Source organism: Eubalaena glacialis, chromosome 3 (genome assembly GCF_028564815.1).
Source record: "Eubalaena glacialis isolate mEubGla1 chromosome 3, mEubGla1.1.hap2.+ XY, whole genome shotgun sequence".
Lineage (NCBI taxonomy): Eukaryota > Metazoa > Chordata > Mammalia > Artiodactyla > Balaenidae > Eubalaena > Eubalaena glacialis.
The window spans coordinates 106,851,149-106,879,090 of NC_083718.1; the positions used below are offsets into that span (position 1 = coordinate 106,851,149).

At 39.4% G+C, this 27,942-nt stretch overlaps 1 protein-coding gene across 2 annotated transcripts in view; it reads left to right on the forward strand.

The window, feature by feature from the left end:
* Positions 1-27,942, forward strand: part of FRRS1 (ferric chelate reductase 1) — a 113,718-nt gene that overhangs the window by 31,026 nt on the left and 54,750 nt on the right. For both annotated transcript variants that reach the window (XR_009700375.1, XM_061183816.1), the window contains exon 2: positions 14,814-14,897. The gene's annotated coding sequence lies outside the window, so the exon portion shown is untranslated. The remainder of the gene's footprint in view (positions 1-14,813; positions 14,898-27,942) is intronic.

Genomic DNA, 27,942 nt, shown 5'->3' on the forward strand with positions numbered 1-27,942 from the left:
GAAAGTGAAATTAAGAAAACACTCCCACTTACCATTGCAACAAAAAGAATAAAATATCTAGGAATAAACCTACCTAAGGAGACAAAAGACCTGTATGCAGAAAATTATAAGACACTGATGAAAGAAATTAAAGATGATACAAATAGATGGAGAGATATACCATGTTCTTGCATTGGAAGAATCAACATTGTGAAAATGACTATACTACCCAAAGCAATCTACAGATTCAATGCAATCCCTCTGAAACTACCACTGGCATTTTTCACAGAACTAGAACAAAAAATTTCACAATTTGTATGGAAACACAAAAGACCCCGAATAGCCAAAGCAATCTTGAGAACGAAAAACGGAGGTGGAGGAATCAATCGCCCTGACTTCAGACTACACTACAAAGCTACAGTAATCAAGACAGTATGGTACTGGCACAAAAACAGCAATATAGATCAATGGAACAGGATAGAAAGCCCAGAGATAAGCCCACACACATATGGTCACCTTATCTTTGATAAAGGAGGCAAGAATATACAGTGGAGAAAAGAGAGCCTCTTCAATAAGTGGTGCTGGGAAAACTGGACAGCTACATGTAAAGGAATGAAATTAGAATGCTCCCTATCACCATACACAAAAATGAAGTCAAAATGGATTAAAGACCTAAGTGTAAGGCCAGACACTATCAAACTCTTAGAGGAAAACATAGGCAGAACACTCTATGACATAAATCACAGCAAGATCCTTTTTGACCCACCTCCTAGAGAAATGGAAATAAAAACACAAATTAACAAATGGGACCTAATGAAACTTAAAAGCTTTTGCACAGCAAAGGAAACCATAAACAAGACCAAAAGACAACCCTCAGAATGGGAGAAAATATTTGCAAATGAAGCAACTGACAAAGGATTAATCTCCAAGATTTACAAGCAGCTCATGCAGCTCAATAACAAAAAAACAAACAACCCAATCCAAAAATGGGCAGAAGACCTAAATAGACATTTCTCCAAAGAAGATATACAGATTGCCACATGAAAGAATGCTCAACATCATTAATCATTAGAGAAATGCAAATCAAAACTACAATGAGATATCATCTCACACCAGTCAGAATGGCCATCATCAAAAAATCTAGAAACAATAAATGCTGGAGAGGGTGTGGAGAAAAGGGAACCCTCTTGTGCTGTTGGTGGGAATGTAAATTGATACAGCCACTATGGAGAACAGTATGGAGGTTCCTTAAAAAACTAAAAATAGAACTGCCATATGGCCCAGCAATCCCACTACTGGGCATATAACCTGAGAAAACCATAATTCAAAAAGAGTCATATACCACAATGTTCATTGCAGCTCTATTTACAATAGCCAGGACATGGAAGCAACCAAAGTGTCCATCAACAGACAAATGGATAAAGAAGATGTGGCACATATATACAGTGGAATGTTACTCAGCCATAAAAAGAAACGAAATTGAGTTATTTGTAGTGAGGTGGATGGACCTAGAGTCTGTCATACAGAGTGAAGTAAGTCAGAAAGAGAAAAACAAATACCGTATGCTAACACATATATATGGAATTAAAAAAAAAAAGGTCATGAAGAACCTAGGGGCAAGACTGGAATAAACCTACTAGAGAATTTACTTGAGGATACAGGGAGGGGGAAGGGTAAGCTGAGACAAAGTTAGAGAGTGGCGTGGACATATATACACTACCAAATGTAAAATAGATAGCTAGTGGGAAGCAGCCGCATAGCACAGGGAGATCAGCTCGGTGCTTTGTGACCACCTAGAGGGGTGGGATAGGGAGGGTGGGCGGGAGGGAGATGCAAGAGGGAAGAGATATGGGAACATATGTATATGTATAACTGATTCACTTTGTTATAAAGCAGAAACTAACACACCATTGTAAAGCAATTATACTCCAATAAAGATGTTAAAAAAAAAAAAGAAAAAAAAGACGTCATGGAAAATGGAGAAACCAGCAAAGGAGGCTTAGAAAGATGAGCCAGTGTGGTAAAGAAAATCACAGAGAGCATGGTGTCCTGGGAGTCAGATGGAATATATCAAGGAAGAGGGGTGGTTACCATGTCAAATCCTTCTAATATGTCAAACTAGATGAGGAAGATGGACTTTTAGCAGAGCAGAGGACACTGTGACCTTGACAAAAGTAGTTTCCATGAAGTGCTGAGGACAGAAGCCTGTTGGGGCGGGCTTAACTGAGAATGGGAAGAGAAGAACTGGAGTCAGGGAGTGTGATGGTTTGTGTTATGTGTTAACTTGACTGAACCACAGGGTGCTTAGATATTTGGTTAAACATTATTCTGTGTGTGTCTGTGAGGGTGTTTCTGGAGGAGATTAACATTTGAATTGGTAGACTGAGAAAAGCAGATTGCCTTCTTCAAAGTGGGCCTCATCCAATGCATTGAAGGCCTGAATAGAATAAAAGGCTGAGTAAGAGAAGAGTCTCTCTTTGCCTGACTGTCGTTGGGCTAGAATATCAGTGTTCTCCTGCCTTCAAACTTGAACTCAGACTGGAGTGGTGTCATTGACTCTCTTAGTTCTCCAGCTTGCTGACTGCCCAACTTGGGACTTCTCAGCCTCCATAATTGTGTGACTCAATTCTTTATAATAAATCTCTTCATATACATAAAATTATAAAAATATACAAAATTTTAAAATTAAATATAAAAATAAAGGAAATATAAAGAGTTTTATTATAAGGAATTGAGTCACTATATATATATTAATATATACAGCCTATTGGTTCTGTTTCTCTGCAGAGACTGATACAGATTTTTGTGCTGAGAAGCGAGGAGCTGCTGTAACAAACACTTAAACATGTGGAAGTGACTTTGGAATTGGGTGATGAGTAAAAGCTGGAAGAATTTTGAGGTTCATGATAGAAATACAAATATTAAAGATGATTCTGGTGAGGTCTCAGATAGAACTGAAGAACATATTATTGGAAACTGGAGGAAAGGTGATCCTTAGCATAAAGTGGTAAAGAACTTGATGAATTGTGTTCCCGTTTTAGTGCTCTGTGGAAGGTAGAACTTTAAAAAAAATTTTTTTATTGATGTATAGTTGATTTACAATGTTGTGTTAATTTCTGCTGTACAACAAAGTGATTCAGTTATACATATATATATTCTTTTTCATATTCTTTTCCATTATGGTTTATCACAGGATATTGAATATAGTTCCCTGTCTATACAGTAGGACCGTGTTGATTATCCATTCTATATATACTAGTTTGCATCTGCTAATCCTAACCCCCCAATCCTTCCCTCCCCCACTCCCCCTGCCCCTTGGCAACCACAAGTCTATTCTCTATGTCTGTGAGTCTGTTTCTGTTTTGTAGATATGTTCATTTGTGTTGTATTTTAGATTTGTGAAAGGTAGACCTTTTGAGCAATGAAATTGGACGTTTAACTGCTGACCAAAAATTAATCAGTTGATCTAAGAAGGAATTGGAAAATTTTATTCAAACCAAATTTGAGGATTATAACCCAGGAAGACCATTTCAGGATGCTCTGAGAACCTTTCCACCCTTTAGAAGTCAAGACACAGTTTATATAAGTTTTTTGAGACAGAGGGCTGTACGTTAAATGACATATTATTGACAGCTTACATAATCCAGTTTTAAGTGCCATCGTGGTGGGTCATGTGACCCTTTACAAGATCAAGAAGGAATGTTATCTTTTAAGGAGTTGTCTTTTTTTTTTAAAAAAAATCTATTTATTTATTTATTTGGTTGCACCAGGTCTTAGTTGTGGCAGGCGGGCTCCTTAGTTGCAGCTCCAGGGCTCCTTAGTTGCTGCCCGTGGGCTCCTCAGTTGTGGCATGTGAACTCTTGTTGCAGCATGCATGTGGGATCTAGTTCCCTGACCAGGGACTGAACCCAGGACCTCTGCATTGGAAGCATGGAGTCCTACCCACTGCACCACCAGGGAAGTCCCAAGGAGTTGTCTTGATGCTAGGAGATTGTTGCTATTTATGGTTGAGCAGGTATTCCTGCTGATGGGGGAGGTTTGGTTAATGAATAATGAGGATACACAAAGCACAGTGCGAGGAGAGGGGAGCCCAAAGGACAGAGAAGAAGTTTTATGTTAAAATTTTTCTTGTCTTGCCATAAATATGAATTTTATTTCACAAATTAAGGAGATTTCTAGGCAAAGTGTTGAAGGAATGCCTTGGTTTCTCCTGACAGCTTATAGTAAAATGTGGGAGGAGAGATAGGAATTGAAGAAGGGATTGTTAAGCAAAAAGGAATCAGAACTTAAAGATTTGGAAAATTCTTGGCCTATCCATATTGCAAAAAATGAGAAAGTGTGTTCTGAAGAGAATACCAAGGATGTGGCTGGACTATCACTTGATAAAGAGTTTATGGGATTACATAAATAGAAATACTACCAGTATGAGCTGAATGGGATGGAAATGGGATGAAATTAAGGAAGGCTTTTGGACTTCCTGGATTTGATGGGACAGGACAATAGAGCTGTTTGGCTGTGAATGTGTGCTGCTCTTCAAGAAGAGGGAAAAGTGACCCTGAAGGTGATTCAGAGATCACCAGGGCCTCCACCTCAGTCTCAAGAGGCCAGACAGCCTCTGACCTCCAAATAACACCCTGGTACTAGGAGTCCCCTCTGGAGCCATGGGGCTGGGACCACCTGCAGAGCCTTGTGGGCATGACAACCCCCATCCCCCGCCACTGCCAGCAAAGCCACAGAACAAAGTAAGACAGTGTCGAACCAAAGAGGATTATTCTAGAGCCTTAAGATCTGATGGAATTTACCTTGCTAGGTTTTGAACTTGCTTGGGACCCATCATCTTTCCCTTTTTATTATTTCCACCTTTTGGAATGGGAATGTCTTTCCTATGCCTGGCCCAGCATTGTATTTAGGAAGCACATACCTTGCTTCACAGCTGGAGAGGAATTATGCCTCAGGATGTATCATACCTGGAGACTCACAGTTACCTGATTTAGACGTTATTTAGATGAGGCTTTGGACTTAGACTTTAGAGCTTATGTGGGAATGAATTAAGACTTTGGGGCTGTTGGGATGGAATGAATGTATTTTCATATGAGAAAGACATGGATTCGAGGGGACCAGGGGTAGAATGTTATGGATTTAATGTTTGTATCTCCCCAAATTCATATGTTGAAGCCCTAACTCTCAGTGTGATGGTATTTGGAGACGGGGGCTTTGGGAGGTAATTGGGATTAAATTAGATCATGAGATTGGGGCCCTTAGAATAGGCTTAGTGGCTTTATGAGAAGGGGAAGAAAGAGAGATTGCTCTCTCCATGTGCACACATGGAGGTAAGGCCAGGTGAGGACATAGAAAGAAGGCAGCAGTCTGCAAACCAGGAAGAAGGCTCTCACTGGGAACCAAATCAGCTGACACCCTGATCTTAGACTTCTCAGCTTCCAGAACTGTGAGAAATACAGTTCTGTTGTTTAAGCCACCCAGTTTGTGGTATTTCACTATGGCACCCAGAGCAGACCAATACAGAGAGTATAGGCAACTCTTGCATTATGTTGTAACAGGGAGACAAAAAAAAAAAAAAAAAAATTGGGATGGTTTTGGGCAGGGGGAATGGAGTCACAGAAATTTTTTGTTAAGCCGGGAGAAACAGCAACATGTCTGTGTGCCAGAAACAAGCTTGAAGAGAGTCAATCAAACAACCCTCTCAGTGGGTGTACTAATCACTATTCTAGGCACAGTGGAAAACAAGACTGACAATGTCTCTGTTTACATTTTAATTGACGCATGATGTGTGTGTGTGTGTGTAAAGAAGACAATGAACAAATAAACAAACAAACAAAAAATACCAAATGAATTCATATCCGAGTAATTCTCACAAATCAGGCCATTTGATCCACACTTTTCGAGGCCTTGCCCTCCACCCCCAAGGGCATATTTCCACTAGTCTTTTTAAGGCACCTCTGAGTCTGGCGTTTGACACCTGCTCTCTGATTTATAAACTTGGGAGAACCAAAGCTTCAGGTAGAAGACGTCAGTGGCTGGAAGTAATTTGGGCCCAAGATGCAGAAGCTGCACTTCATCCTCTCTCTCGCTTGTTCATTTTATTCTCTCTGATCATGTTTGTTGTAATCTTTCCACTTTCAAGATTATTCTCTTTGATTGAGAAAAAAGTAAAATAGACATTGATAGTTCTATTTTCCACTGCCATTTTTTAATTTACTATCTGGCTCTCTTAGTGAGATTCTATCTTCCTCAATCTTGTACTTTAAGCGTTCCTTAGCAGGTAGGCCCTTATTAATCTTCTTAGCATATTAAAATACTTCAGTTGACTCTGGGCTTTAGTCTCTCTGTCATAAGTCTTTGGCTTTGGTGCCATTTCTATATAGTCATTGGTTTCAAACTTGATATTGTTGGAGAGCTCCTTCAGTAGTCAAATTATGTTGTTTGAATACAGTATTGGCTAAGGGATAAGCACACTTGCTGTACCGGAAAGCACAAAATATGAGATAATTTTATTTTTCTTTTACACAATAGTAGACAGGCAAGCCAAGGCCTATTGTTGGTTTTATTTCTCAAGATCATCCAGTGGCTTGGTTTCTTCTGTCACCTCCACTCACATTCCACTGGAGAGAATTTAATCATGTAACCTAAATGCAGGGGAGGCTGGGAAGTGTATTTCCTTGATGAGTGGCCATATGCCCCGCTGAAAAGAGGAAGAGTATCTATTACTAAAAGGAGAAGGGAAGAATAAGCACTGAGGAAAAATTAGTGTTGTGTGCCACAAATGCTGCTTCTTCCTCTTCACTGAGATACATTTGATTATGTTTTCAGAGTTCAGCATTTGGGAGACTTTCAACTTCTATTTATGTGCCAGGCACTGTTATTGGAGCCGAGGTTAAGGGGGTGAACACAAAAATATAGCCTAAGAGAAGAAGATGTAGCTCCTGTACCACAGGGGCAGCTCTGAGTCCTGGTAGCCTCCTGCCCCCTCAACTCATCTCTCTGAGGGTCCTGCTCATGACTCTCCACTCCTAGCATTGAACGGGTAGCCACTCTGGGTCTGTGGTGGCAATGGCAGCAGCTCTTTTAAGCCTGGCTGTCTCCAGGACTCTGCTGCCACTTGGGGCTTGTACAGAGCTTCTGCTTACATTCTTCAGCCTGGTCTAGTGGTTCCACTGGAAGTTTCTTTACATCTGCTTTGTGCCTTCAGTAATGTTCAAAGTTCACCTACAGCTACATATTTAGATTTATTGATTAACTTTTTGGTATTTGGGAGCCGGTAGGATTTCTGGGCTGATTCTCCAATAGGTCACCCACCCCAAAACAAAAGCGATCTAACTGTAAGCCCTGTCCTCTTACAAAAGGCGTGAGACAATAGAGACAATGAACATTGGCCTCTGCCTCCAGGTCCTGGCACAGAGCTCCTAATATCCTTGTAATTTCCTAAGCAGTCATTTGTTCCAATATCTGGTGTTTGACCTGGGTTGTGGACACTGAGATCCCTTGGATTTTTGTGAATGTGTTTTGTTCTAATGAGCTGACATGTGATGGGCTCCTGGAGGGGGCCTGGTCACCAGAAAGACCAAGCTGTGATTAGAAGCTTGGAACTTTCAGCCCTCTACCCCCATTCTCTAGAGAGAGGACAGGGGCTGAAAATTGGGTTCATGGTTGATTATGCCTACATGATGGAGCCTCCACAAACATCCCCAAAAGTGCAGGGTTCAGGGAACTTCTGGGCTGGTGAACACGTGGTGGTCCTGGGAGAGTGGCTGGCCTGGAGAGGGCCTGGAAGCTCCGTGCCCCTACCTACACACCTTGCCCTGTGCATTTCTTCCATCTGGCTCTTCCTGAGTTATGTCCTTTCATAATAAACTGGTAATCTTAGAAGTAAACTGTTTTCCTGAGTTCTGGGAACCATTCCGGTAAATTGATTGAACCCAAGGAGGGGGTTATGGGAACCTTCAGTTCAGTCAGTGTCAGAAACCTAGGTAACAACCTGGACTTGTGATTGGCATCTGAAGTGGGAGGGTGGGGGGAAGTCTTGTAGAACTGAGCCCTTAACCTGTGGGATCTGATGCTATCTACAGATTGTAGTGTCAGAATTCAGTTAAATTGTAGGACACCTAGATGGTGTCTCAGAGAATTGCTTGGTGTGAGGAAAAATGCATACACATCTGGTGTGAGAAGTGAGTGTGGCAGTAGTGTGAGAGTGAGAGACACACACCGGAGGAAGAGTGAGGTTGTTCCTGTTGAGACCTCGTCAGACTTTCCACTGCCACATTCTTAAATTGAAATAGGCAGCTGAACCTCCTGTCATTTGCAGTAAGCCTACAATATAAAGAAGAGGAACTAAAATAATGAAAGAAAAAACCTGATTCTCAGGGAAATAGATAATTCAGAGAACAGAAGCTATTTGAAAACAAAATAAAGCCCTTCAATACTCAGAAAAATTTAAGAAACTACTGAATCCATTTAAAAAAAAGGTAAGAACTTTAGGACATGGCAAAGAGCATACAATGCATTTTTTTTAGAAAGGAAAAGCAATTAAAATCTTCAAAAAAAAAAACTATACAAGAAATTCATAGTCTAAAATCCAATCGAAAATAGGAAATCTATAGACTTAAAGGAAAATGGAATGGATATGGATTCTAAGCAACAAATGGAATGAATAAGAAACTGGATGATATTAAAGATATTGGGTGGAATGCATTTACGTCTTTATCCTACAAGAAAAGAAAAAGATTCTAAGAAACTCCAAGGCAAAACAAAGAAACATTAAACAGTATGGGAAAGTCAATGTTCTAAATATGAAGCAACACAAAGTATAGTCTGATTTCTAACAATGGTTGGGAAGTAAGAAAAGAGAATCCGTTTTGTACATTGTCATATTGAGTGGCACTTGGATCAAGACTTGGAGACATAAATTAGGAAATCCTTCTTGACTCTTCAGTGAACAATACTAAAATAATCAATAATCATAATGTAGATATCTTTATAGTTTTCAATTTTGAAATCAATTTATAGGCAAAACAGGGAAGACCTAATTAGGGTTACAGAATAGACTGTAAATATGTTATTCACCTTGACCAAGATATTGACAGAAGATGGGAGGGGATGAGGAAAGGAATATAAATAGAATGCTAGAGGTCCTATTATCCTCATCTACTATAGGAGAAATTCAATGGATAATGTCTATATTTGAGACAATTAGAAGTTTGGGTATTATATTAAGTCACAAAAGTAGCCAGTTAGAGGAGCTAAAAATAGTGATATGAACATATAGAGAGTAGAAGTGAACAGAGGAGAGTGGCAGGAAATTAATAAAGAATGTCTCAAGTTATTGTATCAAGAAATAGTAGGAAGAGTATATTATTAACAAAAATGGTAATAACCAAAAGAACCAAAGCAGTTATATGTAAAAGATTTTGCCTCTAGTTTAGGGAACCGATGGTAGGGGACAGAGGAACACAGAATGATTGCTTTTCATTATATGGCTTCTGCACTACTTGGTTTTTAAAAACCTATTTGCATGTTTTATTTTGATAAAATTTTTAAGAACTAAATATGTATAAACAACTTGTTGCAATTAGAAGAATCCCTCTCTCTCTTTCTCTCTCTCAGAATAGGCTACTTAGACAAAGATTACAATAGGGTTCTAGTAATCTGTGTTTTAAGGAATCCATCAGGTGATTCTGATGCATATGAAAGCCTGAGAACCATGGGTCTAGAGAAATGACTGATATCATTCCAATGACAAAAACTCTAATACAGCAACTCTTGGGTATGTGAGAATAACCCTGTGCTTGTTTAAGTGCACAGTTCTGAGTGCCTTCCTTGGGGTGGAGTGGTGTAGGCAGATAACCTCTGAGTTAAAACTATACCCCTTGCTTCCATCATTTCTGCAATACTGAATTAATATCCTTAAGTATTACCAAATGATGTCACAAAATACAATTTTATTTATTATTTAAATCCTCACATATCATTGGTTGGAATGAAAAAAAAGGAGCAGTCACTTTGGAAAACAATTTGGTAGTTTCTTATAAAGTTAAGCAAACATGTATCATATGATCTAGCAATCCCACATCTAGGTATTTACTCAAGAGGAATGAAAACATTTGTGCACACAAAAACCAGTATGTGAGTGTTTATAGTGACTTATACACTTATAAGTCACTATGCTTATAATTGCTGCAAACTGGAAACAACTCAAATGTCCTTCAGCTGGTGAATGGATAAACAAACTGGTACATACATACAATGGAATATTACTCAGCAGTAACAAGGAATGAACTTCTGATACATGCAACATGGATGAATCTCAAATGCACTATGCTAAGTGAAAGACACCAGATGCAAAAGGCCATAGAAGCTATGATTTCATTCATACGATATTCTGGAAAAGGCAAATCTATAAGGAGAGAAAACAGATCAATGGTGCTATGGGTTGAATTGTGTTGCCCCAAAATTCATATGTTGAAGTCCTAACTCCAGTATCTCAGAATGTGACCTTATTAGAATAGTGTCTTTACAGAGGTAATCAAGTTAAAAATGAAGCCTTTAGGGTGGGCCTTAATTCAACATCACTAGTGACCTTATAAAAAAGGAAAATGTGGACACAGAGCCATATAGAGGGAAGATGATGTAAAGAGACATAGGAAGAAGTCAGTCATTTATAAACCAAGGGGAGAGGCCTGGAACAGATCCTTCCCCCACTGCCCTCAGAAAGAACCAACCCTGCTGACAACTTGATTTCAGACTTTGAGACGTAGATTTTCTATTTTTTAAGCAATTGAGTTTGTGGTACTTTATTACAGGAGTCCTAGCAAACTAATACAAATGGTTTCTAGGGTGGGCGTGAGGCAAGTGTTGACTATAAAGGGTCACAACGGGACATTTTGAGGTGATATGAATGCTCTGTTTCTTGATTGTGGTGGTTACATGACTGCATGTTTGTCAGAAATCACAGAACTCTACACTAAAAAGGGAAAATTTCACTCTTTGTAGAATTATACTTCTATAAACATGACTTGAAAAAAAGTAACCGAAAAATGACATTTAAAAAAGATTACTTTTAAAAGTTAGATATTGAAGAAGTGACCCAGGATGTACGTATATACAAGAATATTTACATTAATGTTGTTCATAATAATAAAACAGCAGAATGAAACACAATGTCCAAAATAGGAGATTATTTGAACAAACGGTAGTTAAAAGCAAAGCCAAAAGATAAAATTCTTTCCCTGACAGAACCTATATTCCAGCAGATGAGCTAGCCAATACATAAATAAAGAAATAAATATGTAAACATAATGTCAGGTGGTGATAAGTTCTGTGAAGAAGATAAAGTAAGGTAAGGGTAGAGAGTTAAAAGGAGCACTAGTTTAGATACAGTAGTGTGATGCCAACAACTTTGCTCGGTTATAATCCCTAGTTATTCCATCAAATGCTAATCTAGATGTTGCTGTGAAGGTATTTTGTAGATGTGATTCAAGTCCATAATCAGTTGACTTTCAGGAAGGGAGATTGTCCTGGATATCGGGGTGAGCGTGGTGCAATGATGAGCATGTTAAAAGGCCTTAAGAGCGGAGACTTCCCTGAAGAAGGAGAAATTCCAGCTATGGTGAGAGAGAGAAAACTTGAGAGAAATTTATTATCTCTAAGACCATGTTATCTTAGAGTTTTATTAGCCAGGGAAGGGGGCTACATTTTGAATCACACATATTCTTACTCTTTTTAAAGGACCTTTTTAAAAAAAATTGGTACAGTGGTTCTTAAATTGTAGCCATAGACTAACAGCGTAAGCATTGCCAGGAATCTTGTTAGAAATGCAATTTTTCAGGTTTACCCCAGTCTTCCTGAATCAGAAACTCTGGAGGTGGGTTCTAGTAATCTGTGTTTTAAGGAATCCATCAGGTGATTCTGATACATATGAAAGCCTGAGAACCATGGGTCTAGAGAAATGACTGATATCATTCCAATGACAAAAACTCTAATACAGCAACTCTTGGGTATGTGAGAATAACCCTGTGCTTGTTTAAGTGCACAGTTCTGATTGCCTTCCTACAAAGTCTGTCCAGTAGGTCTGAGGTGGGCCCAGAAATCTCATTTTAATAAGTAGGTAATTGTGATGCAGGAGGTCCACAGGTGACTCTGAGAACCATGCTCATTTGTCAATTGTTAGTCTCCAGTATATTCAAGCTCTCAGCGACATTGGACATGATGGACCTCATCCACCTTCGGTACCACTTTCTACGTTTTGGGACTCACCACTCTCTCAGTTATCTTCCTACTTTACTGGCCAATCAATCACAATTTCCTTTACTGAGCTTGCCTGTTCTTCCCAACCTCTAAACATTCGTGCACTTGAGGCTTATTCTTTAGGCCTCTTCTTTTTTCCATCCATGCTCACACCATAGTGCAAATGACTCAAATGTGTATCTTCATACATGTATATCAACAGATATCTCCACTTGGATATTTTAATGGCATCTAAAACCTAATATGTCCAACACTCAACTCTTGGTTTCTACCCTTCAAACCTGCTCCTCCCCTGTTTCCCACCAATCTTCCCATCCAAATAGATGCCACCACTTCCAATTTCTTCCTGTTTCCCTCAAGTTTTCTGTCTTTGGATTCATCAGAATTTCTCTGTTGATCAGAATTGACTCAAGAGATAAAATTCTGGTTGTTGCTTCCTTTGCTCTCAGAGAGGCAAAGTTATTAGTAATTCAGGTCAAGAATTTATTCAGTGTTCTGAACTTAGAGTCTTATTTTTAACATCTTAAAAGAAAATATCCCATTTTAGGCTAGAGAAGAGCAAACGTGACCTACTGGGGTCAGCAGAGAACAGTGTGTCAAAGGTTTAGACCCAGAGAAGGCACTGGGAGTGATTAGTTACTAAGCAACTCTCCTAAGCACTTAGATCACTGATGTGATCAGTACTCAGCTCTGCTGTTGGCTGATGGGAAGTAAGAGACCGGAGGAGAGTATCAGATGAGTGCAGAAGTGCCTCTCAGAGTTGGGACCAATGGACAGACATGGCAACCATCATCATGGCAGCTCCTGTTTGCTCCATAGGGATTATCAAAGTTTCCTGGAGAATCCATAAACTACTGAAATTATTATCTTTGTTGACTCCAGCCAGCCTGCTCAATGGCATACCATCCAGACTGGACTCTTAGTTAGCTATCAGTGAATTAGCTTATGCTAAAAATGGACAAAAAGATTCACTATTTCCAGACTGCCTACAGTTTTTTTTTTTTTTCCTATCCCCTTTCTCTTACACATTGTTTTTGCCTTTGGCCCTCGATAGTCTGTGGGAAGAAGGCTTACATATAAGTATTGTAGGGGAGCAAAATTTGCCACCCCTAAATGTGTCTCTTTGGCATGAGGATTAATTTAGGCTGAGTATATTTAAGAAACAGAAGACTCAGGAAGTCTCTCTTCTACATTCTCCTTGGCTGCCTAAATAATTTAGATAAAGGGCCTATTCCCAGAATAGAGCTATCACCAGAGATATGAGTTAAGTGTGGTCGGGGGAGGGGGAGGGATGGGGACTCAGCTGGACCTAGAGATCAGAGTCCACTCTGTGTCCCATAGTCTCTGCATGGCCCAGCAAACATTTATTTACCAAACATTTACTTTTCCATCTCTATGTCAATTACCTTCCTTCTCTTTAAATTGCCCAAACTACTACCCCCAACATCCTCTTTTGTCTTTAGCTGAAGATGGTACTTAAGGTGAGGATTTAGGCCATTTTGGCAAGTTACTCAGTTTTCCTGGATCTCTCCCAGGTGTTCATGTTATTAAACTTTTGTTTGATTTTCTCTTGTTATTCTGTTTCATGTCAATTTAATTCTTAGACCATCCAGAAGAACCTAGAAGGGTAGAGGAAAATTTCTTCATTCCCAACAATATTGAGAAAGAAGGAACTGATAATTGACTTGGGGGAATTAAAAGCAGTTGGTTTCAACATTTTGGGCTGTAGCCCACAGTAAGAAATACATTTTATCTCACAAACCAGGATATATGTACTCATAATCAGAAAAGCTCATGAAATAGCATTCATTTACCCTTATCATATAACGGTATTTTCTCTGCTATTTTTTTCTATTTTATTTCATTAACAGTTTTCTGATTGTGACCACTAAAGATTTTACAGTCCACTGACAAATGGGTTGTGGCTCTGAGTTGAAAAACTCTAAGCTATAAAATATGAAAAAGACAAAAAAGTTAAAAGTCCTCCAGGTTTAGTTTGAGTGGTGAGGAAAATGGGTACCACTAATTGATAAAAATAAAGAAGAAGTTAGAAAAGAGAGTTGATAAGTTTCCTGTGGCTACTGTAACAAATGTGAAAGGAAAATAAAAATGGAGTTGGTGTTGCTAAGAGAGCTCTCTAAAATGAGCCAGGAGGCCATTGAGGAGGTGTGACTTGTGTGCATCTTGGCCTGGATGAAATCTGGTCTTCTGATTCTTGTCCTACTCAGGATCCTTGTTGGACCGTTACTCTAGGGTGGCTCCTGGCAGCCTATCTGCTTGTTTGGGCCCTTGCCCTAGAGCAGCTCATGATTCCTGGAGGACAGATGTCTCCTGACTTGCGTCAGGGGCGGTCATGGTTCTTTGGCAGCTGTGTGGCTTTAGTCTTTGTGGGCCCTTGACTCTTTCTCTTCCCTAGAACACTCTTTCGGTTTTCCCTGAATCTGTGTCTCCCAAATTGCAATTCCTAAGACCCCAAATAAAGCTCTTTTTTCTTTGCAGCCTCAATACTGATTATTGTTTGACACAAATTACCATAAACTTGGGATCTAAAACAACAAAAATTTATTCTTTCACAGTTCTGGAGGTCAAAAGTCCAAAATCAATATCACTGGGCCAAAGTCAAGATGTTGGCAGAAGCACACACCCTCCACAGGCTCTAGGTGAGTATCTGTTCCTTGTCTCTCCAGCTTCTGGAGACTGCGTGTGTGTAGGCACATGGGTTTACCAGGTAATTGTGCCTCTTCCTCCCTCCCTCCCTCCCTTCCTTTCTTCCTCCTTCCCACCTCCTTCCTTCCTCCCTCCCTCCCTCCCTCTCTCTCTCTCTCTCTTTCTTTCTTTCTTTCTTTTTCTTTCTTTCTTCCTTTTCTTTCTCATCCACCTAAGAAATCACAATATATTAGAGTAGATGTAGAACCACTTTGTACAAATATAGGTTAGTGCCTAGCACAATATCTGCCATGTTGTAGGTACTTGACAAAATATTTGTTGGATGATTGTGATAATTCTTTTTTTTTTAAAGTGACCTTTCACCTAAAAATCTAGTATTTTTCTGGTCCATTATGTGTCTCCTCTTGGCCATCAGAAACCTGCATTCAGAATTTGGCATGAAACCTTAGAGGATATATGGTTCCGGTTGTAATCCCTCATTTTTACTCTTTTTCTTTTCTTAATTTTTTAAAAAAATTAACTAATTTATTTTTGGCTGCGTTTGGGTCTTCGTTGCTGCGCGTGGGCTTTCTCTAGTTGCGGCGAGCGGGGGCTACTCTTCGTTGTGGTGCACGGGTTTCTCATTGCGGTGGCTTCTCTTGTTGCGGAGCACAGGCTCTAGGCATGCAGGCTTCAGTAGTTGTGGCACATGGGCTCTTAGTTGTGGCTCGTGGGCTCTAGAGCGCAGGCTCAGCAGTTGTGGCACACGGGCTTAGTTGCTCCGCGGCATGCGGGATCTTCCCAGACCAGGGCTCTAACCTGTGTCCCTTGCATTGGGAGGCGGATTCTTAACCACTGCACCACCAGGGAAGTCTCATTTTTACTCTTGAGGTAAGAAAAACAGAGAAGATAAGTGATTTGTCTAGAATGATCTAGTGCTCTTTTCACCACACTCCTTTGCCTTTTCACATTCGTTTTTTTTTTGTTTATTTATTTATTTATTTATTTTAAACATCTTTATTGAAGTATAATTGCTTTACAATGGTGTGTTACTTTCTGCTTTATAACAAAGTGAATCAGTTATACATATACATATGTTCCCATATCTCTTCCCTCTTGCATCTCCCTCCCTCCCACCCTCCCTATCCCACCCCTCTAGGTGGTCACAAAGCACCGAGCTGATCTCCCTGTGCTATGCGGCTGCTTCCCACTAGCTAGCTATTTTACATTTGGTAGTGTATATATGTCCATGACACTCTCTCACCCTGTCACATCTCACCCCTCCCCCCCCCCATATCCTCAAGTCCATTCTCTAGTAGGTCTCTGTCTTTATTCCCGTCTTGCCACTAGGTTCTTCATGACCTTTTTTTTTTTTCCTTAGAGTCCATATATATGTGTTAGCATACTGTATTTGTTTTTCTCTTTCTGACTTACTTCACTCTGTGTGACAGACTCTAACTCCATCCACCTCATTACAAATACCTCCATTTCATTTCTTTTTATGGCTGAGTAACATTCCATTGTATATATGTGCCACATCTTCTTTATCCATTCATCCAATGATGGACACCTAGGTTGCTTCCATGTCCTGGCTATTGTAAACAGAGCTGCAATGAATATTTTGGTACATGACTCTTTCTGAATTATGGTTTTCTCGGGGTATATGCCCAGTAGTGGGATTGCTGGGTCGTATGGTAGTTCTATTTTTAGTTTTTTAAGGAACCTCCATACTGTTCTCCATAGTGGCTGTATCAATTTACATTCCCACCAACAGTGCAAGAGTGTTCCCTTTTCTCCACACCCTCTCCAGCATTTATTGTTTCTAGATTTTTTGATGATGGCCATTCTGACTGGTGTGAGATGATACCTCATTGTAGTTTTGATTTGCATTTCTCTAATGATTAATGATGTTGAGCATTCTTTCATGTGTCTGTTGGCAATCTGTATATCTTCTTTGGAGAAATGTCTATTTAGGTCTTCTGCCCATTTTTGGATTGGGTTGTTTGTTTTTTTGTTATTGAGCTGCATGAGCTGCTTGTAAATCTTGGAGATTAATCCTCTGTCAGTTGCTTCATTTGCAAATATTTTCTCCCATTCTGAGGGTTGTCTTTTGGTCTTGTTTATGGTTTCCTTTACTGTGCAAAAGCTTTTAAGTTTCATTAGGTCCCATTTGTTTATTTGTGTTTTTATTTCCATTTCTCTAGGAGTTGGGTCAAAAAGGATCTTGCTGTGATTTATGTCATAGAGTGTTCTGCCTATGTTTTCCTCTAAGAGTTTGATAGTGTCTGGCCTTACACTTAGGTCTTTAATCCATTTTGAGTTTATTTTTTTGTATGGTGTCAGGGAGTGTTCTAATTTCATACTTTTACATGTATCTGTCCAATTTTCCCAGCACCACTTATTGAAGAGGTTGTCTTTTCTCCACTGTATATGCTTGCCTCCTTTATCAAAGATAAGGTGACCATATGTGCGTGGGCTTATCTCTGGGCTTTCTATCCTGTTCCATTGATCTATATTTCTGTTTTGGTGCCAGTACCAAACTGTCTTGATTACTGTAGCTTTGTAATATAGTCTGAAGTCAGGGAGCCTGATTCCTCCAGCTCCATTTTTCGTTCTCAAGATTGCTTTGGCTATTCGGGGTCTTTTGTGTTTCCATACAAATTGTGAAATTTTTTGTTCTAGTTCTGTGAAAAATGCCAGTGGTAGTTTGATAGGGATTGCATTGAATCTGTAGATTGCTTTGGGTAGCAGAGTCATTTTCACAATGTTGATTCTTCCAATCCAAGAACATGGTATATCTCTCCATCTATTTGTATCATCTTTAATTTCTTTCATCAGTGTCCTATAATTTTCTGCATACAGGTCTTTTGTCTCCTTAGGTAGGTTTATTCCTAGATATTTTATTCTTTTTGTTGCAATGGTAAACGGGAGTGTTTTCTTAATTTCACTTTCAGATTTTTCATCATTAGTATATAGGAATGCAAGAGATTTCTGTGCATTAATTTTGTATCCTGCTACTTTACCAAATTCATTGATTAGCTCTAGTAGTTTTCTTGTAGCATCTTTAGGATTCTCTATGTATAGTATCGTGTCATCTGCAAACAGTGACAGCTTTACTTCTTCTTTTCCGATTTGGATTCCTTTTATTTCTTTTTCTTCTCTGATTGCTGTGGCTAACACTTCCAAAACTATGTTGAATAATAGTGGTGAGAGTGGGCAACCTTGTCTTGTTCCTGATCTTAGTGGAAATGGTTTCAGTTTTTCACCATTGAGGACAATGTTGGCTGTGGGTTTGTCATATATGGCCTTTATTATGTTGAGGAAAGTTCCCTCTATGCCTACTTTCTGCAGGGCTTTTATCATAAATGGGTGTTGAATTTTGTCGAAAGCTTTCTCTGCATCTATTGAGATGATCATATGGTTTTTCTCCTGCAATTTGTTAATATGGTGTATCACGTTGATTGATTTGCGTATATTGAAGAATCCTTGCCTTCCTGGGATAAACCCCACTTGATCATGGTGTATAATCTTTTTAATGTGCTGTTGGATTCTGTTTGCTAGTATTTTCTTGAGGATTTTTGCATCTATGTTCATCAGTGATATTGGCCTGTAGTTTTCTCTTTGTGACATCTTTGTCTGGTTTTGGTATCAGGATGATGGTGGCCTCGTAGAATGAGTTGGGGAGTGTTCCTCCCTCTGCAATATTTTGGAAGAGTTTGAGAAGGATAGGTGTTAGCTCTTCTCTAAATGTTTGATAGAATTCGCCTGTGAAGCCATCTGGTCCTGGGCTTTTGTGTGTTGGAAGATTTTTAATCACAGTTTCAATTTCAGTGCTTGTGATTGGTCTGTTCATATTTTCTATTTCTTCCTGGTTCTGTCTCGGCAGGTTGTGCATTTCTAAGAATCTGTCCATTTCTTCCAGGTTGTCCATTTTATTAGCATAGGGTTGCTTGTAGTAATCTCTTATGATCGTTTGTATTTCTACAGTGTCAGTGGTTACGTCTCCTTTTTCATTTCTAATTCTATTGATTTGAGTCTTCTCCCTTTTTCTCTTGCTGAGTCTGGCTAATGGTTTATCAATTTTGTTTATCTTCTCAAAGAACCAGCTTTTAGTTTCATTGATTTTTGCTATTGTTTCCTTCATTTCTTTTTCATTTATTTCTGATCTGATCTTTATGATTTCTTTCCTTCTGCTAGCTTTGGGGTTTTTTTGTTCTTCTTTCTCTAATTGCTTTAGGTGCAAGGTTAGGTTGTTTATTCGAGATGTTTCCTGTTTCTTGATGTAGGCTTGTATTGCTATAAACTTCCCTCTTAGAACTGCTTTTGCTGCATCCCATAGGTTTTGGGTCGTCGTGTCTCCACTGTCATTTGTTTCTAGGTATTTTTTGATTTCCCCTTTGATTTCTTCAGTGATCACTTCGTTATTAAGTAGTGTATTGTGTAGCCTCCATGTGTTTGTATTTTTTACAGATCTTTTCCTGTAATTGATATCTAGTCTCATAGCGTTGTGGTCGGAAAAGATACTTGATACGATTTCAATTTTTTAAAATTTACCAAGGCTTGATTTGTGACCCAAGATATGATCTATCCTGGAGAATGTTCCATGAGCACTTGAGAAAAATGTGTATTCTGTTGTTTTTGGGTGGAATGTCCTATAAATATCAATTAAGTCCATCTTGTTTAATGTATCATTTAAAGCTTGTGTTTCCTTATTTATTTTCATTTTGGATGATCTGTCCATTGGTGAAAGTGGGGTGTTAAAGTCCCCTACTATGATTGTGTTACTGTCGATTTCCCCTTTTATGGCTGTTAGTATTTGCCTTATGTATTGAGGTGCTCCTATGTTGGGTGCATAAATATTTACAATTGCTATACCTTCCTCTTGGATCGATCCCTTGATCATTATGTAGTGTCCTTCTTTGTCTCTTATAATAGTCTTTATTTTAAAGTCTATTTTGTCTGATATGAGAATTGCTACTCCAGCTTTCTTTTCATTTCCATTTGCATAGAATATCTTTTTCCATCCCCTCACTTTCAGTCTGTATGTGTCTCTAGGTCTGAAGTGGGTCTCTTGTAGACAGCATATATATGGGTCTTGTTTTTGTATCCATTCAGCCAGTCTGTGTCTTTTGGTGGGAGCATTTAATCCATTTACATTTAAGGTAATTATCGATATGTATGTTCCTATTCCCATTTTTTTAAATGTTTTGGGTTTGTTATTGTAGGTGTTTTCCTTCTCTTGTGTTTCTTGCCTAGAGAAGTTCCTTTAGCATTTGTTGTAAAGCTGGTTTGGTGGTGCTGAACTCTCTCAGCTTTTGCTTGTCTGTAAAGGTTTTAATTTCTCCATCAAATCTGAATGAGATCCTTGCCGGGTAGAGTAATCTTGGTTGTAGGTTTTTCTCCTTCATCACTTTAAGTATATCCTGCCACTCCCTTCTGGCTTGCAGAGTTTCTGCTGAAAGATCAGCTGTTAACCTTATGGGGATGCCCTTGTGTGTTATTTGTTGTTTTTCCCTTGCTGCTTTTAATATGTTTTCTTTATATTTAATTTTTGATAGTTTGATTGATATGTGTCTTGGTGTGTTTCTCCTTGGATTTATCCTGTATGGGACTCTCTGTGCTTCCAGGACTTGATTAACTATTTCCTTTCCCATATTAGGGAAGTTTTCAACTATAATCTCTTCAAATATTTTCTCAGTCCCTTTCTTTTTCTCTTCTTCTTCTGGGACCCCTATAATTCGAATGTTGGTGCGTTTAATGTTGTTCCAGAGGTCTCTGAGACTGTCCTCAGTTCTTTTCATTCTTTTTTCTTTATTCTGCTCTGCAGTAGTTATTTCCACCATTTTATCTTCCAGGTCACTTATCCGTTCTTCTGCCTCAGTTATTCTGCTATTGATCCCGTCTAGAGTATTTTTAATTTCATTTATTGTGTTTTTCATCGTTGCTTGGTTCCTCTTTAGTTCTTCTACGTCCTTGTCAAATGTTTCTTGCATTTTGTCTATTCTATTTCCAAGATTTTGGATCATCCTTACTATCATTATTCTGAATTCTTTTTCAGGTAGACTACCTATTTCCTCTTCATTTGTTAGGTCTGGTGTGTTTTGACCCTGCTCCTTTATCTGCTGTGTGTTTTTCTGTCTTCTCATTTTGCTTATCTTACTGTGTTTGGGGTCTCCTTTTCACAGGCTGCAGGTTCATAGTTCCTGTTGTTTTTGGTATCTGTCCCCAGTGGCTAAGGTTGGTTCAGTGGGTTGTGTAGGTTTCCTGGTGGAGGGAACTAGTGCCTGTGTTCTGGTGGATGAGGCTGGATCTTGTCTTTCTGGTGGGCACGTCCACGTCTGGTGGTGTGTTTTGGGGTGTCTGTGGCCTTATTATGATTTTAGGCAGCCTCTCTGTTAATGGATGGGGCTGTGTTCCCGTCTTGCTAGTTGTTTGGCATCGGGTATCCAGCAATGTAGCTTGCTGGTCATTGAGTGAAGCTGGGTCTTGATGCTGAGATGGAGATCTCTGAGAGATTTTTGCCGTTTGGTATTACGTGGAGCTGGGAGGTCTCTTGTGGACCAGTGTCCTGAAGTTGGCTCTCCCACCTCAGAGGCACAGCCCTGATGCCTGGCTGGAGCACCAAGAGCCTTTCATCCACACGGCTCTGAATAAAAGGGAGAAAAAAATAGAAAGAAAGAAAGAGGATAAAATATAATAAAATAAAGCTATTATAATAAAAAATAAGAAAAAAAATTAAGAATAAATTTATTAAGAAAAAAATTTTTTAATTTTTTAAAATAAAAAATATGAAAAAACTTATTAAAAAATTTTTTTAATTTTTTAAAAATAGAAAATAAGGGAAAAATTATTAAGAAAACATTTATTGGGGAAAAAAATTATTTTTAAGCAAAAAACAAAACAAAACAAAAAAAACGGACGGACCTAACCCTAGGACTAAGGGTGAGAGCAAAGCTATACAGACAAAATCTCACCCAGAAGCATACACATATACACTCACAAAAAAAGGAAAAGGGGAAAAATTAATATATCTTGCTCCCAAAGTCCACCTCTTAAATTTGGGATGATTCGTTGTCTATTCAGGTATTCAACAGATGCAGGCACATCAAGTTGTTTGTGGAGCTTTAATCCGCTGCTTCTGAGGCTGTTGGGAGAGATTTCCCTTTCTCTTCTTTGTTCGTACAGCTCCCGGGGTTCAGCTTTGGATTTGGACCCGCCTCTGCATGTAGGTCGCCTGAGGGCGTCTGTTCCCCGCCCAGACAGAACGGGGTTAAAGGAGCAGCTGCTTCAGGGGCTCTGGCTCAGTCAGGTCAGGGGGAGGGAGCGGTACGGAGGAGGCGGGGCGAGCCTGCGGCGGCAGAAGCCGGCGTGACGTTGCACCAGCCTGAGGCGCGCCGTGCGTTCTCCCGGGGAAGTTGTCCCCGGATCACAGGAGCCTGGCCGTGGCGGGCTGCACTGGCTCCCGGGAGGGGCGGTGTGGAGAGTGACCTGTGCTCGCACACAGGCTTTTTGGTGGCGGCAGCAGCAGCCTTAGCGTCTCATGCCCGTCTCTGGGGTCCGCGCTGATAGCCGCAGCTCGCGCCCGTCTCTGGAGCTCGTTTAGGCGGCGCTCTGAATCCCCTCTCCTTGCGCGCCGTGAAACAAAGAGGCAAGAAAAAGTCTCTTGCCTCTTCGGCAGCTGCAGTCTTTTTCCCGGACTCCCTCCCGGCTAGCTGTGGTGCGCTAACGCCTTCAGGCTGTGTTCACGCCGCCAACCCCAGTCCTCTCCCTGCGATCCGACCGAAGCCCGAGCCTCAGCTCCCAGCCCCCGCCCGCCCCGGCGGGTGAGCAGACAAGCCTCTCAGGCTGGTGAGGGCTGCTCGGCACCGATCCTCTGTGCGGGAATCTCTCCGCTTTTCCCTCTGCACCTCTGTGGCTGCGCTCTCCTCCGCGGCTCAGAAGCTTCCCCCGTCTGCCACCCGCAGTCTCCGCCCATGAAGGGGCTTCCTAGTGTGTGGACACCTTTCCTCCTTCACAGCTCCCTCCCAAAGGTGCAGGTCCCGTCCCTATTCTTTTGTCTCTGTTATTTCTTTGTTCTTTTGCCCTACCCAAGTACGTGGGGAGTTTCTTGCCTTTTGGGAGGTCTGACTTCTTCTGCCAGCGTTCAGTGGGTGTTCTGTAGGAGCAGTTCCACGTGTAGATGTATTTCTACTGTATCTGTGGGAAGGAAGGTGATCTCCGCGTCTTACTCTTCCGCCATCTTGCCCCTCCCTCCTCACATTCGTTTTAAGCCAAGCTTCTTTTGAGTTCACCTGTCAACCTAAAGAAGCAGTACTATTACTAAAATGTGGTAATACTCAGGTCTTTCCCCTGTTGGTATTTATTTTCTTCAAAAGCAAAATGCTTCATTCCACTGGGACCCAGAGTGACTCATCTAATCACAGCTTTACACAGTGGATCCACTCTCATACCTTATATCTGCTTCCTGCTGCAACTTTGGAAATGTGTAGTGGCATTTTTTGGATTATCACTATTAATGGGTAGAGCAGGGCTTCTGTATTTAATAGCTGGAGTAATGGAATGCTTAGACATTCTACAATGAGTAGGACAGTGTGTCACAACAAGGAAATATCTCAATTGAAAATAATTACTAGAAGGCAATGTCCAATGCCACAAAGAGTTATCCTCTATGTATTTACATTAGAGTAGACTTTTATGACTTCAGATCATCTCCATTTTTTTTTTATGGTAAAAATAATTATTGTGAAAGTAAAGATTTTTTCAAGAGATTAATTTTATCCAGAGAAGTCAAAACTGGGTCTCAGTAATAACGTTAGTTATCTTTTGAAGACACAGATAATTTTAGCCAGGGTTTGGGTGAAGTGGCAGATATTCTTCAGGATCATTCATCATAGAGAAGTCACATTATGTTGAGTAATTTAAGGAGTAGGCTGTGTTTAGAGGAGAATAATGTGAAGTGACCTGGAACTGGTAGAAAGAAAATTATGAAGAAGAATGTTGCTACTACTAATCTAATGCTGAGAATGGCTTTGTGTTGTCAGAGAACATGTGAAATATGGATTTAGTGAACAGAGTTTGGTTAGATGTTCATGGGTAACTTTGGAACAATTTCTTATTGTGAAGCACTGGGAAGATGAGGTATCTCATTCACAAATCAAAAAGAAATTTTTTTTCTTTTAAGTATGATTTATTAAATACTTCAGTGTCAGGCACTGTGATTTACAGATATTATTTCATTTGACCATCTGTCTATGGAATCTGGACATTCATTCATTCAGTAATAAGTAGTAAGTGAAGGTTTTTTGAGCAGAAGAATTACATGATGTGAGTTATACTTTAGAAAGATTAATATGATAGCATGTGGGATGGCTTATTAGGTTGATGAGAAACTGGAGGCACTTAGTAGATAATGACCAGAGTCCAGTTGAGAATTAATGAGGACCTAAGCCAGAGTGATGGCAGTGGAGATAGAGAGGAGGGGATGAATTTGGATGAGATGGCCATAATTAAAGGCTGAGTGAGAATGAGTCCATTTTAGACAGTGGGTTTGGTTTTATTGAGTTGAGGCAGGGTCTAATCAATTGGAGATGTTTTACTTCAATGTAATTTTTAATGAAATGCTGACTATAATAGGAAGGTTTTTAAGTTTGGTCCATCAGCCCTCATTCACACTTGACAGTGTAGAGAGTTAGTAGCTCTGGCTTAGAAACCGGTCTGTCACTTTTCTCTGCCTGACCTTGGGCTATTTACTTAGCCAGGCACATCCTTAGCCTTCTCAGCTGCAGAATGTCCATAACAAATACCTTTTACCTAGAGTCCTTGTGAGACTTGGATATGATAATTCATGTGCCTTGGTCAAAACAGAAGCTCAACAGATCGTTATTATTGTTCTTGCTCTACTTTATTTGCCTTATTCATTCTCATTCTCTTATGAGTATGCAGTGGATTTTTCCAGTGGCTGCATGATGTGCTTATGTGATATTGCAACAGACTGAATACAGAAGAAGATATGAGAATTCAGCTGTCTTCTATTAACCCAGGCACAAAAGAGATTTGTAAAAATTTAAACAATACTACTCTTCTCACTAAATTCTTATTTTTGAAGAACACTTATAAAAGCAAGAGTAAAAAATATCATGTCAACATGTAGAGTTCATTATTGTCATTTGTCCATAAATAAATTTGTGGAATTTGTGAATAAGTATTTAAATATTTCTCACTTTATTGTTTTAATACAATAGATATTGACAGATATCACCCCCATAACCAAACATCTCTTAGAGGCTGCAGTAATTTTTAGGAGTTCCAAAGAGGTCCTGAAACCAAAAAAATTTGAGAACTACTAATTTAGAGACATGAGAGTGGGCTCCAATAGGCTAGTATATACTTCTCAGAGTCCAAGGTCCATTGAAGACTTTAATAAATTGGGTTTCCTTTCTGGCAGCTGACAAGTAGCTGATGAAGGAACCCCGTTGAGGTGAACTTCTGGGAGGGAATGATAAGGGGAATTATAACTGGGGGCTTTCAGGGAAATGATAGGCCTGGAAAGGGTGGTTTTAGATAGTGCTAAGCCTCTCCATTCGGTTTTTTCTACTGTACTTTAGGATTAAAGATTATGATAGTATATTCTAAGAATTATTTGTTTTATAGACTTTTTATCATGCTTTTGGCATGTAAAGTGTCCACTGGGGACTATTCCTGGAAAGAATCTAACTAAAACTAGAGAAAGTTATGTCACCACTTGATGCTTTATATGGAAGGACTGAAGATCAACTGACTTAGTTTAAATTCTTTCACGTTCCAAGCAGCTTTAGGATAGAAAACCAGAGCTGCATCTTCTTTATTTAAAGCTTCTCTCTAAAATCCTGTAAAGGGGGCTTTTGTTACTTGTGACAAGTTCCTAAAGAGAAAGATTAAAGTGATGGCGTTCTTTCCCTACTTTTCTCCCCTTTTGAAATGGTTCTAGAGAATTTACTAGTGTGATTGCCAACCAGTGATCACAGGTCACGGCGTGTGTGACAAAGTCTATTTTCCAGTCTGCACATGTTAGTCATGGTCTGAAGTGTTTAATATTTTCAGAACATTATCTTTTCCTAGCCCTGAATTTTTTTTTTTTTTTTGCAAAAAGAATCTTGGAAAAACAATGATTAAAGGCTTAAAAAGAAACAAAAACAAACAAAACTCCTAAATTCCAAGGTAAATTTTGCGTAATAAAAGAATTCTTTTGCATTATGTCATTTACACTTTCAAAGGCTTCATTACTATGCAGTCTGATTCTAACTACACCTTTTGTAGTTAACTGAAATAGTTTGCTAATTACTGTTATTCTCTAGATAGGGTTGCCAGATAAAATAGAAAGTAAATTTGAATTTCAGGAAAACAATGAATCACTTTTTAATATAAGTATATCCCCAATATTGCATAGGACAATACTTATGTTAATGAATGATTTGTTGTTTATCTGAAATTCTAATTTAACATCCTATACTTTAATTTGCTAAATTTGGCAACCCTAAACTAAGCACAAACAGGTTCTTTGGTTTGTCTTTACTTAGCATTATATAGAACAGGTTGTATTTTCAAATGGTTTTATAGTTAAAGACAAAAACTTAATTTTCTCAGTGAAACAATTATTAGTTGGCAAAAAGTGTTCCTCTGTGTAAAACAGAATGGTTAATTCTCAGAAACTGAGTCCTAAGGCTAGCACGGGTCTTGCAAATCCAGTTTTGCGGTTCAGTTTGGGAAACGTTCTCTTCTCTTTATGGGTAAACTGGCTCCACCCAGCTGCTGAAATGAGATATAAGTTGTAAAAAAACCGGAAGTTGGATAGGCTGCCTTTGCTTCTCGAGGTAAGGGTCTCCTGTTTTCTTTATGTCCGAGCTCTTCGCAGAGCGCTTAAAAATTGAATCCAGCTCGGTGACAGTACTGAGAGAGCAGGCGCCTGTGCTGACCCGGGCGGTCGGCGACGCAGGATGGATGCTTTATTAACAAACTGTGTTCTGGAGCTTGCGAGCTTGTGTTGAGCTAATGAGTGCTCACGAACGAGTTAGATTAATGATAAATCACGTGACTTTGACTATGGCGCTTTAATCCCATGAAAAGGGTGATTGTAAGTAGAGACATGTCTGGGATCATGAAAAGCATTGACTTTATTCATGCGTCAGTGTTTTTATGTTTTTGTTTTTTGTTTTTAATTTTAAGCAATGGAAACTCCCTTTTTATCTAAAGCTAATGGCGTAATTACCTATATGCAGGTTACTTAGAACCCTATTTGGCTTTTAAAGTGTCTTTTAATTTAGAAATCTTAGCTCCCCTCACCCCCACCTCTGGTGTGCCTTTGGAATTTCAGAGACGCTCTGGGGTAACTAGGTGTTACCTCTGCCCTTAATTTTTTTACGTCTTGTGCTGCCCTAAGGGCAAAGGGGAGTTTTCCGTTTGTAAATGTATTATTAGAAATATATCTTTATAAAGCTAAACTTCTTAGTTCAGATATTTTCTTTTTTCTCTGAATTAAAGAAAAAGTAGAAAGATTTTGAATGTTTACTTGGATAGTGGAGAAGTGGGAGGCTAAAATTTGGTCTATTGATTTACTGAAAACAACGAGCTAGACTTTTTAAAGGATGGTTTTGTTTAAAGGGATGAGTTCTACTAAGTCTTTTAATAAGCCAGTATGTGGATTCCTTTTGCTGGCTGTACCTTCTGTTTCACGCCTGTCCACTTAGGTAATGTCAGATTCCCTGGAAATCACATTGTAGTGCATTGCGTTGAGTGCTGTTTTCAAGGTTGCCTGCTAGTCATTGTGAAAGGAGATCAAGGAGTAGGATGCCTTTGCTGCCTTCAGAAATTTGCCTTAAGACAAGTCAACCAGTTGTGGCCGAAAAATGTGATAAAATTTTTTATTAGCAAAAAAACCAAAGCTTTTGGAGCTTCCCAGAAGAGACTGGTTAAAGTTGGCAGAATTAGGCAAAATTCCAAGGAAGAAAGGATTTTAATGGAAGACCTGGTTTATGGTGGGCACTGTGCTAAATGTTTCGTAGATGTTACTTCATTTAATCTTCA